Source organism: Nesoenas mayeri (assembly GCF_963082525.1).
Source record: "Nesoenas mayeri genome assembly, chromosome: 2".
Taxonomy (NCBI): domain Eukaryota; kingdom Metazoa; phylum Chordata; class Aves; order Columbiformes; family Columbidae; genus Nesoenas; species Nesoenas mayeri.
Genome location: NC_137543.1, coordinates 41,287,702 through 41,304,967, shown reverse-complemented (window position 1 = coordinate 41,304,967; position 17,266 = coordinate 41,287,702).

The window sequence follows — 17,266 nt, the reverse complement described above, 5'->3', positions numbered from 1 at the left end:
CCTTTGAATATCAAATTCCTCTATTTGCTACTTCTGTGTTTCAGACTGAGGCTGCCATGTAGATGTCATGTTCTTGTAAAAGTGGAAAAAGAAAGTGCATTTCTGCTTATCTAATAACTGGGCTCTTTGTCAAAATTGGTTGAATACTCTTCCCTCTATACACTGGCTTTTTAAAGTAAAAAATTTACATGTCTTGTGTGCACGTAACACTTTTTTTTTTTTTTTTCTGCCTTGTATACATCCTATGGACAAGATTCTCCGGTGCTTCAGTCAATCCAGATGACAGTGCCAAAATACTCATAGATAATGACTTAAAGTAACAGTTGTTTGTCCCAGAAGTGGCATATCTCACAGGAAAAGAGAAACTCTTAGGCACAAGAAGAAACTAGTAGTACTAACCCTTTCCTCAACACTCTGACAGGCAAAATGAAGTAAGATAAAGGGAGTTGCTGTGCTCTTCAAAATCAAGACATTCAGGCCTTTTATTACCTCAGGCACTTATTCAGGGCATTGCACTACGGCAATTCTGTGCATTTAAGGGTCACAGAGGAGTGGAATCTGGTTGTACGTTTCAAAGTTTCAGCCAAAAGTGAGCCCATTCCTCTGCCACTTTGCTCTTCAGGTCAGGCAATGTATAGGATTTCTTAACTTGTAGCTGATGTGAGGGAGCTAAATTTAAACTTCCATACCTCTTGAATATAAAGGTAACACTGAAAATTAGGTCTTGTGTGATCTTTTTCTATTCTGGAATGGTTTAAAAATGTTTACTTATATCTTCTGCCAGCCTCGTTGGAGACTCTATGCACTATGAGGTTGATTTCTCCATGTAATTAAACATATAAATAATGAAACTGAGTTTTCAAGTATTGACTATTACTATTGAATGCCATTGAGAAGTTCAGTGTTTAAACAATAACAGTTCCTCCTTTCTCTTAATTTGGGCAAATAAAATCAATAAAATTAATACTCTGATCTGCATATTCCATTACAAATGTAAAAGACACGTGATAGCTAAATTTTTGCTGTAAATTGTTTGTTGAATTTAAAACAATATAAAAAAAATCAGAATGTGTGCAGGGAAGGGAGAAAGGAAAGTCTGAAAAAAGTGTCTGATGTAAATTTGACTCTGCCTGCCATTTGAAAGTAACTGCTCTTTTATTTTTTTTCTTTCTTTTTTGATCCCTACCATTCACAAAATGACATAGATCTTCACATTCACACCAAGTTGCTTCAATTGTACTCAAAAAGATAGGTTATTCCACTGGTTTCACCCCTCATGAATGTCCAGTCACTGCCTTAGGCTTGGGAACCACCGACCTTTCTGTGGGTGCTAGGGCAAGCAGAGTTTAGACAATTAATACATAGCGACGTATGTGATCAGCTGTGCAGGGATAGCCAGAGTGCAAACGATGCTGCTTACTCAGAAGTGAGGTTTGAAAAAGAGGAGACAGGGTATGAAGATATGTGACTCTTCAGGTTTTTTTTTTTTACTTTGTACTGCCAGAGTCCAGCTAACAAGATTGCATGGTAACAAGATTGTATAATGGATATCTAATATCTAATTTGGAGATTCATTTTTCTCTCTACAGAATGTGCTCAATATGGAGTTCAATCCAGGGTTAAACTCTCGCTGCTCTGTATTGTCTATGTTATTAATGCCTACAAATAAAAATGACTGGAGAAACTTGTTGCCATAGAAACTAACATCTAACTAAATCTAAGAAGAAATTTCCTTGCTTCTTTCTCTTTCAGCACACCAGACCAAGAGGTACATGATGTCCTCACAGAAAGAAAAGTCTTTGTCATTTAACTATGTAACCTTCCATGACTTCCCCCATGAAGCATTTATTTCTCTTAACAATGTCACTGTTTCTCTCACCATATTCTCAATGTGTTAACAACTCTTTATCAGTAAAAGAACAGGGAAATTTTGATCATAAAATGCACTAGCATTGTGTGAGAAACCTACAGCCTCTTCTTAAAGAGTAAAGAGAAAAATTCACAGACGGCACATGAAAAATTATTTTCAAAATTATTGCAGCTATTTCCTCTATCATGACATTTAATTTCCTCCAGAAAATAAACGTTGTGCAAACTTCATTATTCAAACCATGTGGTGTTATTTTTTTTTTTGTATATCTACATATATAATACTGAGTTCTTCCAGACTTATGAAAACTGAAAGTCAAATCATTGCAGAGAACTACAGCGTAATAGAAGCAGAGTATAGCTTTGTGTCTAGGGTTACATTACTTGTGTTTCTTCAGATATCTTCTCTTTCTTCTCCCAGAAATTTTGTGCTATCAGAACTGGAGAATTCTGTCCAGATTCCTGGCATCCTTGCCAGAGTGGTAGTTCTGTACAGACATATGAAAGTAATGCATTTGTCAAACACAGCTTTCCTTCAGGTCTGTAAGAACCCTGATGCACTTCATTGGATTGCTGAGATTGGGTCCGTCATGTGAGTAGATCTGAGAGACACTGACAGAACTTGCATGTGCATAAGTAATCTGGGACACATCATACTTTCTGTATATGTGCAGAATGTAGCTCATATGAGGTGTGTCTCTGCACCCAAGACACAGAGCTTGCACATGTGTTTCTGTATGGAACTTCTAAGCCAAGAACTACGTTACATACACATTTATGTCTTCTGGCTACTTTCTTTCTTTTTCGTGTCTAAACTTAAGATGAAATTCACTCAAATATCTGTTCTGCTCTAGGACATAAAAATAGTTTAAATAAGACATGCCAAACTGCTTACCTTTTTTGCATTTTTTCATAGTATATGTAATTCTGAGTTAAAGGTAGCCTTACGATACATGACTTCTAAACAGAGTAACGGTGTCATGACAATGAATTCTAAAAACAGATAAGCCCTACAACTTTGATCTTTTCTGCCATTGTAGAGACCTTTGCTGCTTAGATGATCTCTTCAAGCTTAGTGAACCTACTTTTTACATATCCCAATAAAAGGTTCAATACAAAGATTTTTATATCAATGGGTATAAGAACCTGGTGTTATGAGTGAGGATTTTAAAATGGTTTTACATAGTTTTAAACAAAGTGATAAGCAATGTACTTATACCCTGCAGAGAGTAAGAAATGAAAATGGCTGAAAATTGTTAAAGAATCTATAGTTCCCGTATCTGAACGGTAATTAAAACTTTATGTATGGACATTTGGTTTTGATACTTTTGATATGTCAAAGATTGGTCTTTGCAAAGCAGAGGCTGGGATAAATGGGCCTTTCTCAAAGGAGACAGAGTATTTCAACTGCATTGACCACCTCACTGACAGAGATCAAAAGCACACGAATTCAACATCTGGCCATTTTCCAGTCAGCTCTCCTGGGATCCTGCATTTTTAGTCAGCCTAGTGGTGCCAAACAGGCCTGGAAGTCTTCAGCCTTTTTTTTTTCCAGTCTGTTATATGTTTCCTTTTCAGATTTAATGGTAATTGGTTCAGAGTGACACAGAAATTTTGGAAAAAAAAAAAAAAAAACCAACTATGAGAGGAAGCACCCTCTTCTTTATAGCACTTTGGCTTTTATCTGGGATGGAGATGCAGAAGTCAGGACAATAGACATGATGTTTCCCAGCTGTTCCCTTGCCTGCTCCACAGTACTACATGCTACCACCACATCTGGTGAAGATTCATTCAGGTATTAATTGAATATAAAGAAGGTTTAGTTGTTGACCTGCTTATTTTGGATGGGTCTGTGCTTGATAAAGACAGAAAGTGAAATATGAGAATACAGATATAGATGGTCTATGTTTTTGACATTTCCTCAATGTTTTAATCATCCAAACCCATGAATCTATCTGTACCTTCAAGGCTGGGCCAATGCTGTTCTGCTGCAGTGCCCTGGCCACCCACTGGCACTGTGGGCACCGTGGAAAAGCCAGGGCAACACACGGTCCTGCCCGTGATGCACCTGTCCTCTGCAGGGTCCATCTTCCAGAGCTCTTCTGCCAGAATTGTACCCCTAGGCCATGCCTCAAGGACCACAATGCTACAGGTTCCTCTGCATTTACCCTGTAAATCAACTGTCCTCCTATGGACGTCTCTGTACTAACTTGGTGTCACTGGCCATTTGTAAAGAGGTGACACTTCTCTGGGCTGAATTATTCTACCTGGAGAACAGTATGGAGCTGGAAGAAGGCCCACACACTACTTTCCATAGTGGCAGAAAGGCCATTTTTGCAAATGCTAAGTAGAGCATGCTGTCCATCCCAGCAAGCAAGGAGAACCTTGTCCTCTGGCTTCTCAAAGGAATCTATGGAGACAGAGGGTAGAGGTCTGCTGTGCATTTGCCAAAAGAAGCACAAGGTCAGGGCATGCCAACTCTGCATGACCAGGACCACTTCATCTGGTAATGAAGGATATCTCCTGAAAGGAGGATGGAAGAATGAAGTGCTATGTCCAGGAAAGGCAATGGGAAATAGTTTCCCGTACTCAAGAATGTCCCAGAGAATAAGTCAGAAGACCAGAAACATCATGAGTTTCCAACAATAGACTCAAAAAAGAAAATTTGTGATCTTGGGATGTGGTAGGAAAACCACAAGCCAATCCTTCTCTCCTCATGACTAGTTTGGCACTGCTCTGGGTGCTCCTGTGCTGTCTATAAGCACCAGAAAGCAGCTTCCCAGGTTCCCCAGGACCCAGCAGCTTTGGAAGGAGCATTGACAGGGGCATTGATAGACCCAGGGGCATCTGCAGAGTCATTATTGTGGCAATTAATTCACCAGTAACAGATGAAGGAACTGGGTGGCAAAATAATAAACTGTGAGGTTACAAGAGCTTCCTTCAAGGTCCAAGGGATCTTTTGGCCTTTTGACCATGATGATAGAGACTTCCAGAAAATACTTAAGTAGGCTGTGTGGACTGTGGCCTAGACTAGGAAGTTTTGTGCTCTGATTTTTAATTTACTAGTGTCATGTGAAATCATAATAATGTCTTTGAGACCCACTTTAGGGCCTACCTGCATTTATTTTCCTGTGTTCATTTGAACAATCTGTCCGAGACCAGGGCATAAGGAGATCTATGGGTGCATGTAATCCAAGAGAACTCTGAAGGATTCCACTAAAGATGCAGCTGGATCTGGGCTAGCATCTAGCTTTGCTGGGAGAAAGGCACCAAGCACATAGGAGTATGCATGTGGAAGAGCAGAACCAGAGCATCATGTTTGCATGTTGTCCCATCCCAACAAATGGGATGAGGGATGTGTTAACTCTGAAGGTGGCACGCACTCTGACTCAAGAGATGAGATCAGGTGTGAGTTAACTCTGGTTATTTCTGCATGGTAATGTGAAGTGAATGACAGTCACTCAAGGAGTCCAATTCAACTATGAATTTACTAAAAGCACATGGTGGAATACAAATTCCAGCAATTAGTGATTTGGAAAAAGTAGGTTATAATATCACAAAACTTATCAATACATTGACAGCAAAAAGTCCTTCTAAAAACAGTGGATTGGCAACAATTAGTAACTATAATGTAAAACTTAACAAGACTTTAACAACAGAACTTACAATGATATTACTTTTATATGTTCAAGAAAATTGAAAACAGAGAGAGAGAGAGGGAAAACTAAGACATAAGAGAGAGAGAGCAAGATATCACCATTCCACAGGCTATCGATCCAGTGATGGTGTCCTATTGAGGAAGGGTGGTCATGTTGAAGACTTTGGTCACGCTGCGCAGCTTATACACGCCACACCTGATGCCACGTGTAGGGTCATTTTATAACCCAGTTCATTCACATGTGGGCAGTTCATCTCCTCCCTTTGTTCACTCTTCATGCTAATTAGGAAGACTTCTGGAAGTGTGCCAATCATCACCTTCTGATGATTGGTTGTCTGACAGGTGATTCACATCTATCATTCCAATTATCATCCCTATTTGGCCATGGGCCTTCACTGATACAAGGTGTCTGACACCACTGCCAAACACAAAACCTTGGGAAAGATAAGACAAGATGCCTGCCTCCACAGTCATCTATCTTATCCTCCCAAAATAACAAAACCTAGATATTTAAGGCATAACATGATCCTTTGTTCTGCAAAGGATAGAGGGGGGACCACTTCAAGGTTGTCGCATGTGTCACAGACTTCAGGCGATTTGAAAAGCAGTGACCTATTGGAAAACTACATAGTCCCTCTGAAGAGTGAGGACAGTTTATATTTTGTGTTCTGGTGAATTCCTGTGGTTCAGCCAAAATCCCAGCGCTTCCATGGGCAGCTGAAACATAGCTGGTCACGAGGGCATAGATGTGGAGGTAAAATTGGTTCTTGGTAGCACTGGAGCAGTGAGTTTGTCCACCTCTGCCTGGAGATTTCGGGAGGCCCTACCCTTTGGCAACCCATAGGCTACAGCGGGTATGGGTGCAAATGTGAGCTGCAGAGAGACTGGTGAGTGATGCAGGGTAGGAGCATGTGCAGAATCGCTGGGAAACTGGAAACAGAACAGATCCTGAAATGTGGTAGAGCTTGTGGGATCCTTGTTGTTGCTCAAGGTAGTCAACACCAAGGGTAGTTTGGGTGTGTCTGGAGTAGTCTGGGCATGTCCTACTTCATGATCTTAATTTAGACTTGGTTGGCAGTTGGTAGGGTAATCCTTGGGAAAATGCTGGTTGAGAAATATAAATCAAAGCTTTATGATAGAGAAGAGCAGGAGATTAGTGGGATTCCCTTTTATTTTTATTTATTTTTATTTTTATTAAATTAACCCTCATGGAAAAACAAACCAAACCAAACCAGCCTTTTCCTACAGGTAGTTAAAATGTAACTGCCTTCACTTCTCTTAAAGCTTGCCACTGTGTTTTCAGCCATTTGTAAGATTGGTTTTATTATACATAATACAGTACAATATCCAACATTTCAGTTCCTGGTTATTTCAACTGAGCACAAAGGCAGCCCATCAATACAGCCTGAGCCTTACATGAGACAATACTGAAGTATGGACCTGTATCTAATTTACTGTACAGTTAGTATTTCATATCGACAAAAATACTGTTGCAGAAGTACTTAATCTCTGAATTTTGAAATTTAGTCACATGAGGGAAAAAAAACACATCAAGTAGATAATTACATTTAATCACTAGCACAGCAAATCAGATGACCAATGAAGAGGAGTGGAATTGTGTTGAATTTTGAGCATGTGAAAAAAAATAAATCTATGGCTGTCACAAATGACTGTTTCTTACAAACAGGTAATTATTCATAATGAGTGTCATAATGATTTATCTCATTTTCTTTGGTAAGTTGCATCAAGACGTGAGTGATGACAGATTATAGACAAATCCATAACCAAAGAGCACAATGGAATGCTCACCCTGTTCAGCAAGTGGGTGTTTGAGCTGTATTATAGCAGTGTCTTATGGGCTTTGCAATTTAGTAGAAACACTCTTAGAGCTTTCCATCACTGCTGAAACACGTTTTTTTCTCTGTGAGCTATCATTTCTTGAAGGGATTTCTTCTAAAGTTTTAATTGTAAATCTTAACCATTTGCACAAGGATCTTGAAGGCTAAGGGCAAAAATTGAACTACCATGGATAGAAAATTAAAAACACTCAATCAAATGGATGTAGCTTATCTTCAAATGATATAAAGATGTGGAGAGTCTGGGATTCACAGCTATAAGAGTGGCTATTAGTAGGAATCTACTTTTTATGCTGTTTTTTTTTTCCTTAGGAGAAATTGCCAGCCTCCTAGCTTTGATTTTGTGTTAGCTCACAAGCAATAAAAATAGGATGAGTTATCATATTGCAATAGAAAGGAGGTAGCTTTCAAATGAATCTACTGCATTATAACTCATTTAACAATTCACATGTCATATATTGTTCTTCCATTTGAGAAGGAACAAGTCATCTTTGCAGTATTGCAGGTGTTTATTAAAGCAGCAGAAACTAAAGGCTCCAATCCATTGAAGTAATTCTGTATTCAGCAATTAGTGTTATTAGTGCATTTTATAAGTAATTGTGTTAATGTTTGCAATGAACCTGGAGGAATTTTCTTGCATATGAAAAGTAATATTTAAAATTTTCATTAATTGAAAATAAAACAGTGCTTATTTAATTGTATCCATTATTTTTAGCAGAACTACAGTTCCACAGTAGAGATGCTTCTGAACTATACAGTAGCTATAGCATTGTTTCTAAAAGTAAATAGAAAATATCTGAAGTTGAAGTGTATGGTGCTGTACAGTAAAAGCAAAGCCTGAAGATGAAGTTTGTAGTATTTTTACAGAAAATGCAAAGGCAAAGTTAAGAGGAAAAAATGAGAACAAGAAACAAAAAGATTTAGTTGTTCTGGTTTCTACATCCTTATCTACCACCTTTTGCTATCATAAAGATAAATGAGACGAGTATAGAAAGACATATGCAACTTTCATTTTCCTTCATCCTGTTCTTTATTTTGGGGTAAAACAGCAGACTCCACTGAAATTGCTGAATCTTAATGCAGGACACTGAGGTTTTGACAACAAACCATCACTGAACTTTTTGAGGCTTTGAGATTACCTATATTACAATGATTCAGGCAAATACAAAATAAGACCAGAGTTGAAAGCAGAAAGCTATGGATCCATTTAATGTTTGCAACCAACTTCAACTACCAAAACTTGCAAAGAATACAGATGGTTCTCTTAGCATGCATAGCTGGAAAACAAACTTTCTATGCCTGTAACTTTTAGAGTCCCTGCAAGCACACGAAGTTTTTGCTGCACGTGAGGCATCTGTCTGGTCCCCTGAAATAGGTTCAGATCTGTCCCCTGAAGAATGGGATGTGGAAATTTAGCCTCTGAGGCACTAGCATAGCTCTTTCATAGTACCACTTTAAGCAGTTGCTTATACAGTTTCTTTTCTTGATCAAGCCAGCAGGTAGCTGGAAAGTAGTGCTGTTTTGAAGTTGATGATGCAGAGCAGGTCTCACTGCTGTGTTGCTGGCATTTTATAGCAGGATGTTTCAAAATCTTCCCCATGGGCTTCACAGCCAAAAGAAGTTAATCAGTCAATGACACTAGGCTGATTTGTACTGCATGTACCTGAATCCAGACAATCTGAGAGGATTCAAGGAACTGGCAGTAGTACAAAGACTTGGCAGAATCCTTTGGCAAGTATCTCTAGCAGTTTGCTTAGCAATGAGAAATAAAATAGTGTCACACAGCTGTTGAGGTCTATGGCAATGAGCAGGATCAATACATGTGAGACAGGTACACTGACTTCCCATCACCATCCCAGGAAATGTTGCTGTCAATCTCAACAGAAAAACAAAAACAACATGACTTTCATTAACTTCCCAAGAAGCAGAAACATGCATACTAACTGGAAATACAACTGGATTTAGTTTTTTCTGGAGATAATCTACTATTCATCATTTAGGAATTAACTGAATTTAGAGCCTAATCTACTTATCTTGTTTTTAAGTGTTGGTTTCTTTCCCAAAACTATGTCTGAGGAAAATTGTAACTAGACTTGCCAGCTGAGACTTTCTAGGGTAAATGGACCACCTGCATTCTGGAACTGCTTCATGGGGGATGTTAAACTGCAGAGTTCCTGCAAACACAGGCACATCTCCCCATGTCATGTCGACTGGAAATGGCCAGTATCCAGGCAACTCAGTGAGTTATAGGGTTTTCAGCTGGACCACTTATTTATGTGTAAAAGTACTTCAGCATCAGGATCAATATCTGACTTTCTAAAGGACTGTGTCTGAAGGCTGTGCATGAATGTGGACTCTTTGATGTCTGAAAAGGGCTGAATTAATGCTGTGGCCAAAGGGTTTCTCTCATCCACCCAGACACTTTTTTCCATTAGGCATATGGAAAGTGGTTCAGCTGGAAACATCCGCCTCTGCTGAATTTGTTTAAAATTGACCCATAAGGTAAAAGTTATTATGGAGAATAAAGAAAGCAAGCTAGACAGACATGCCTCATTTTCTCAGGAATCCAAATAAAAAACTACTGGGACTTTCAAAGACTGCATTTGCAACTTAAACCTAAACACTAGATTTCCTGGCTAGAGGTGTAAGAGTAGGAAAACAATAACCATTGAGTCTCTGAAATGGTCTACTGAAACAGGCCTATAGAGCATGTATTATATGGCTTGTAAGGCCGGAGCAGCTGGAGTTTTCATTTGGAAAAGCGATGCAATAAAATGAGCAGCTGTGAAAAGCACACGGAATGGGAATTAAAATGAATTTAAAATAAATGTATGCCCAAGTTTTATTTTCTCATTTGAATATGGCACTGAATTCAAAGAGGAATCATTGCAAACTGTTCAAGCTAGAAAAAACATACAGAAAGGAAAAAATCTGTGATGAACATCTACAGTTTTTCTAGATTGATGACAATGGCCTAAGAAAAAAAGCGAAGAGCAATATTGTATTCAAATCCAGTGTAAAAATTTCACCTAAGAAGTTCTAGAAAAGCCTTTTCGATTAACTGCATTATGTAAGCCTCCTATCTAATGGTTTCCAATTAAAATTCCCTTTGTTCGTGGCTAGATCGTAACACCATAAATATTAAAAAGTCATTAAAAGTCCCAATGTCTGTATTGGCTCATTTCTTTTTGAGGGTGGTGACTGCCCATAATTAGGGATTTGTTGTTTAATTCATTATTTTGCCATTATGGGACCAGTTTCTTGTGGTCAGTGAAGTTGGTCTTTAAGGGCAAATTAATTCATAAAAATCATAAGTTACTAAAGGATTCATCTGTCAGATTAATTGCAAAATTCAGAGCTTGTTTCAAAAATAGCTGAATTGAGACAGAACAGATTTTATTGGGGAATACTGAAACAAATACGTGAAGTAACCCAAAAATGGAAATTTCCCTTTTAAAAATGGACACATAACCAGGAGAAGGAGTTTGAGACTCGATTTCAGGAAATGGAGCAAGTTTAACTGGTGAATGCCATCCATCTCCTGACAGAATGAGAAATATTTGACAAGGTCTCTATTAAGCTACCTGTGTGTGGTCACAGTCAGAGGAGCTGTTTTGTCCTCGGAAAAAAAGAGTTCTACCTTCTCAGTCCATTATCTGGTTCCTTCTTGTAGCAGTTTTAATAACATCTGTTAAAAAGATGATGAAGAGCAATTACGGACAGCGTGGCTGTAATTTTTTACTTTAATGCTATAGGCTAAGACCCATTTTTCTGAAAAGTGGTACGGCCTTTTACTTGTGGAAATATTGCTAGTTTGGGGAGGTTGGCGCTCATTAAAAAACAAGTCTTCTAAAGATACTAGGACAATTTTAAATGAGCCAGAGCATGGGAAATAAAAACAATTGATATGACAAAATATCACATCATTGACATTACCTTTACTGTTTGTCTTGTTTTGTTTGATCTCAACTGACTGGCAGCAGCAGGAGTGGACTGAAGAATAAAGTTTTTGCTCTTCACAACCACGTGCCCAACTACCCAGACTCAAGGTCCCCCTGCTCAAATTTCTCCTTATGGTGAGGGAAAGAAAGTCAAGTGGACAGAAAATCTCTTTTTGCTTGCATTGAAGATATCAGAAACTGTACTGTGAATGGGCCTTGAAATCTAATCTTCCTTTCACTTGCTTCCCCCAGCTTTGCTTACTCCAAGCTTCTCATTTTCTGCTACCACGTTCCTCTATTTTGTACAGCTTGACAAAGAACTGTTGGCTGAAATTAAATAAATCAGAGACATTTGAGTGTCTCTTCTTTTTGAATAAGAGCCACCCATTCTGACCTCTGAAACAGCTGTGAAAATCTTCATTTGCAAGTCATTGCACCTCAGTGGTGCAGCTCATGGTCCCTTCAAAAAAATTCCCCTACACCCCTCACCATTGTTTGATGGAACGTCCCACATTCCCAGCACACTCTACAGGGTGTTTTAAATGTATTAAAAAATACTTCTGGCAAGATAACCAATGCTCTAGTTGCTTCTACAAATTGTTCCTACTCACACTGTCTTCAAAGATTCCCTTGTTGTTTTGTTTTGTTTTCAAAGTCTCCAAGACTGAGTGCCTAGTAAGTCCCCTGACACTTTGTGCGATATGGATAGCCCATGTGGGATTCTCCAGGGATCACTCAGCTAAAATCAGAATTCTGAAATCCTCTCTGTGAGTTCTCTAACAGTGAAAAAGGCAGATAGGAAGGGGAAAGTGAGAGCTGAATAAACAAATTCAATCTGCTTCTGAAAACACGTAGCCCTGGATTGAGTATTGAAAGCACAGGCTGCTCCATCAGTGTCCTTGGTTCAAAAGCAGTTCACATGCAGTTTTTTCCCTATTTAGTGGGAAACTGAAGAGTTTCAGTTAATTAAGACACACTTGGTGGGGTAATAATTTATTGCATTTGCTAGTATTTATAAAGTGTCCAAAATAGTAATTCCAGCACCTGATTCCAGACTTCCTTTGGACAGTGTGATACTGTATCAAATGTACGTTTGAGTCTTGCATTGGAGCCCAACACAGGATTGTATCTTAACTGATTTATTAGTATAGTATCAGCACTTTAGGTGCTGTCCTGGTTTCAACCCAATCCAATAGTTTTGTCCAATAACCCCCAATTTTCAGAAAGAATATCTGATTAGAAAGTGCAAAATGGAGCCTCTCTGCTTTTCACTCAGAATTCATTATAACAGGATCACAGAAACTGTTGAAGAAATGTGCAGAATTTGATAGTCCTTCATTGTGTTTTAATTATTGTATAATTATGTAGAGTATACCTAAAAAATCTTTGCCATGTTGAGAAGAGTTGTACAATATAGTGCTCTTCTTATGTTATGACAATAATTAGGGAAATCAAAATGTTGTACTGCAGTAATGCTTCTCCCTTTCATCTAGTCTCTGTTAAGCACAGTAAAATTCATGTTCTCTTTGATGCATCTGAAGCCAATTTCTTCATTTTGCATTTTCCACCTGGTGCAGTCCTGTCTTTAGCAGAAAACCCTTGAGCTGGGTCGTGCAGGACTGAACTTGCACTGCAGTACACAAGGAGAAACAGGGACATAGCCTATAAAAAGAATGATGGTTTTAGTGTATTTAGCTCCCTATGCATTACTTGTAAAAGGCTGTTCTTTATACACAAAAGAACTCCTATGCTAGAACATAATTATCTGTGTATTTGTTAATACCTTTTCTTCAACAAAAAGAAAAAATTGCACTTTTTACTTCTGAAACTCCTCTTTGACAAGAACTCATCTTCTGCAGAATTCAATCTAACTGGTTTTCCTTTGATGATTCAGTGAAATAATAACAAAGATCCATGAATAATCACTGTAGGAACCTTAAAGTATAATTGTGGTAAGCAGTTTCACTTCAAAGGCAAAACACCTAAGATAAAATAAAATTATATGCTGCATCCTGCTAACAAATTCTCTTGAGAATCACTTGTTCACTTAACTCAGAAACAAGGATTCTAGTAGTTCCACTATGTGTGACTTTATGCAACACTTTTAGTAGTACATTGTGATAGAACATAAATATGCTTAAATTGATTGACTTATGAAACTTCTCACATAGAGGGCTTGTAATTTGTTAGGCTTCTTGAAATCCAGTGGAGTGACCTTCTAGAATAAATAGAAAAATACTCCTTTTAAAACAATCATTCCTATTAAAGCTTAATGTGAAAATTCTCACAATCTACATAAAGGCAAAAGATTGCTATTTCCTCTTAATCATTTAAGTAAAGCAATATTTGCATAATATGTATTGGATTCAGAAGTGTTGAGGAAAATCAAACTGGTGAATTAACAGAACAGCAGATACCAGAATTTTCTGTTCTAATAGAGAAGCTTTTGTGATCTATTCTGGCAATGTTGAATAAGTACTTCTTAATTTTCGTTTATATGGTAAGACCAGTTCATTAGCTAGTCAATTCAAACTTTAAAAATATAACTGCAGTTTAAAAAGTAAATCTTCCTGTCTAGACATAGAAATTAAATGTCATTTTCCCCTTTGACCATTACCAAATAGGGAGGTGTGCGGGCAGAATTAGCCATAATACCCAAAGGGAGAGAAGAGCAATGCGACCTGATGATAGCTTCCCATCCCACTCCACTGTATATGCAATAATGGAAGACTTCTGAAACCTGCTGAGGATTTACAGAGAGGAATAATCTATCATTTTAATGTTCCATAGCTACTGTTTAAGGAGAAATGGGAGCTGTAAGCATAAAAGCTGCCATAGATTTAGGAGGAAATGAGGTCTATGGGGAGTAACATATGTTTCCCTCTGGAAGTGCTGGCTTGTTGTGTCACTGGGGTGGGCAAGCATGCAACAAGCTGAGCTATTAAAAAAGCTTCCAAACACATACAATGGGCTTCATTATATTTTATTGTGAAGTTGCCCTGTTATAATAGATTTTTTTGGGCTCTATCAGACTTTTTTTGGATCATCACAGTTAATCACCTGGTTCTCCCCCCTACCTCGTAGCTTGTACTGGCTTTCTGATCTTAGACCTGCAGGTTGGCAGAGCTCATCTGTATCTTTTGCTGCCTATTTTCCTCTCTTCCACTACCAAACCAAAGCTCATGAGCTTTGCTGGTTGCTTTCTGGAGGTCACTGTGAGTTATGAGTAGGTCTAACCACTTTACCTTGTCTGGCTGCTGACTTTCCCACAAAGAGTTTCAAGCAGAGACCCTTAGAGCATTTTGTCCTGGCTAGATGTAGAAATGCTCTGGAAACTGAGGATTTTGAAGACAGTATCTTGTAACACATAAGTTTTCAGATGTTACAGAAACGTACAAGTAATTTTTGTGGAACATTAGAAAATGCAGATATTTTTGATGCTAGCAGATTTCTTAGTTTTTGAGCAGGGTTAATTTTGTAACCTTTGATGTCACTATAAAACATGTGTCTGATGTGTGTTGCGTTTTCTTTGTACATGTCTGTTTGAACATAAAACTGAACATAACAATAAATAAGAGAAAAATTCTTCAGCATTTTGTATCCTTCAAGAATAGAAAAGTGTTTTACCAGTTAATGGCTTAGTGTAAGATTACATCAAATCCACCCAAACTCTTTTTTTCTTAGCACCTGTAATTTATAAAACTTTTCATTTAGGAGAGCAATTTACCCAAAATGTTTTCATTCAACTGTTACAAAATATGCACAAGCTGTCACCCTTGCCAGCTATAGTTTTGTCTCCAAGTCTGTCCTGTAACACTGATATAAGTGCAAGATATTTAATGGAAATAGAAATTTGCCACAAAACTAATGAAGGAGGAGCATAGATGCTGGGGTTTCATGACAGCAGAGTTTTCACGTGTGGTTTTGTCAAACCAGTCACTTGAAGTGACGTTTCCAAGTGGTCTATGGCACAAATGACCAGGGGAAAGAGAGCAATTAACAGTTATTTTTGCTTTGAAACCATTCTGTGTAGCTCTGCCCCACTCCATTTCCCACAGCTCCAGCATGTTGTTTTCTAATATGCAGTCAGGGCTTTTTGAAGACCCATACAGAAGAGGGTCTGACCACTAAAGCTCTGGATATTTAAATTCTGATGAAAGTAGATTTTGTACACATTGGTTTTTGTTTTGTTGTTGTTTTTTTTTTTTTTTTAATCAGTCTAGCAATTTGTGGATATTCCAGTGCGCAAATACTTAGTACAACTAAGAAAGCAAATCTAAGGCCTGACTATATAAACATGAAGACAATGAAGACAAATAATTCTTTAGGTATTTGAAGGAAGGACTACAGTCACAGATGTCTCCCAAGCAGATTTGAAATACTTAGTCCATTTGGATGAATTCACTCCCCAAACCCAATGGCACTAATTACCTATTCTAACATGTTTTTATGACCTAGAGCTTTGATTGTGACTAAGAAAATATGACTCCTATTGACATATGCAGGAAAAATTTCTAATAAGCTATAATGAAAGTGTAATTATGTATACACCTGCAAACATTGTGTAATGCTGCAGTCTTGCTGTTTCTGCAATTTTGTTTCATCACAGTAATGTTTGAGTAGGGCTTTGTGGCTGTGCTTCAGCTAGATGAAATACTAACATTTTCAAGCCCCTAAACGAAGTGAAACTGCTAGAGACATGTAACAATTTCTGTGTTTTATATATACATCTATACATCTAAATATATATATATTTAATCACCTCCTTAAATGTCTGGCACCAGATATCAGAACTTTTAGAACCTTTAATGTTGTGGTAATATCAAGCTCTCCTGTTCCTGCATCTCCTCATTCCTGAGCTTTTCCTCTGGGGACTGCTGCCCTTCTCACTGGAGCTGTCATCGGGAAGATGAGGCAAGTGTCCCTCCTTGTGCAGTGACTTCTTGCACCCAGGCAATCTGGGTGCTGCACTACCAAGCAGATTTATCCACTCCAAGTGTAATAGCAGCATCTAGAATAAACCTTTCTTTGTCATATTAAATGTATTAAAGAAGGCTGCACTTCATTAGCTCCTAAAATGTTAATCACAAATGCTGTAACACTGAAAAGATTAACTGTTTTGTAAAGATAAGCCAATACACCCTAAAGGCTCTAATCTTGCTTATTAAATGCACATCATCTTTCATAGTTTCTCTCTTTGTAACTGCTTGAGCTGTGGCAATAGTTTCACATGAGCAAGCACCTGCAGCTTCTACTTTGTGAAATTACTTGCACATTGAGTACATTTTTCTTTTGTGGAGCAAATAAGCTTGTCTTCTGTATACATTTCTGAGAGGATAAACAGAAACAACTGTGCAGCAGGAGGCCCTCTAGTTGATGCCATGATGGAAATGGAAGATGAGGAAATGGGAGGGAGGAAGGGAAGGAGGGAGGAAAGGAGGGACGGAGGAAGGAAGGAAGGAAGGAAGGAAGGAAGGAAGGAAGGAAGGGCGGATTCTGGAAGGTGATGAAATATTTATCTTATTTTTAGCAGAGCAGATTAAACACTGACATATTTTGTAAATTTTTTAACTCCTTCCTTCCATTTTTATTATTACCCTGATAATTCCAGAATCTGAAAACTAAGACAATACTGTCTTCAGAATCCCTTAGTGGTGGGACTGAGAGGTAGGTGTCATCCCCAAATGTTTAGGTGCCATTCATGGTAACTTTCAAATAACATTAATAGACTGAACAATGTGGAAGCTCATGAAGCCATATGTAGTTCTTCGTTAATCCTGCAGCATTTTTTTCAACCTTCCTGCAAAAAGAGTAGTGGAAGAGGTCCCGTTAATCAGGTTGTTAAAATAGTAATGAGCATAATGTCAGCCAAAATCCTTAAAATTTTTAAGGGATCTTACTTCTGAGCAGGTGATCATTTGAGTATTTCTTTTCCATTCCTT